This window comes from Sinocyclocheilus anshuiensis, unplaced genomic scaffold (assembly GCF_001515605.1).
Source record: "Sinocyclocheilus anshuiensis isolate Anshui unplaced genomic scaffold, SAMN03320099.WGS_v1.1 scaffold970, whole genome shotgun sequence".
In the NCBI taxonomy this organism is placed as follows: Eukaryota; Metazoa; Chordata; class Actinopteri; order Cypriniformes; family Cyprinidae; genus Sinocyclocheilus; species Sinocyclocheilus anshuiensis.
In genome coordinates, this window is record NW_015539873.1 from 29,915 (window position 1) to 30,399 (window position 485).

The window sequence follows — 485 nt, forward strand, 5'->3', positions numbered from 1 at the left end:
CCCCCCCCCCCCAAAAAATAAATAAAAAAAAGAGGATAAGTACTTGCGTTAGTCATGCTATTAAAAAACACTTATACCAGGAGACACATAACCCACTTCCTTATGCACAAAACTATCAATAACCAACATATAACTTTAAATCAAAAACAAATGTGTACTAGCACTGAACTTGACAAGTTAATACATACACATTTACATTCTGTATTTCATACCTTTGCTCCTTACGTGGAAATCCCGCAATGTACTAATAGTAACTTGTGTGCCCACTGATTGCACAATTGGTGATGTCTCTGTGGCCACTGTTGCAATCTCTGTAGGGTCTACCTGACATCCAACTTCAAGAAGTGTAGATGTGGGGGGAAACTCTGTGGAACTGGGACCCTGCTGAGATGCTGTCTGTAAATAATAATAAGCATGTCAAGTCAAGTCAAGTTTATTTGTACAGCGCTTTTCACGATACAAATCATTGCAAAGCAACTTTACAG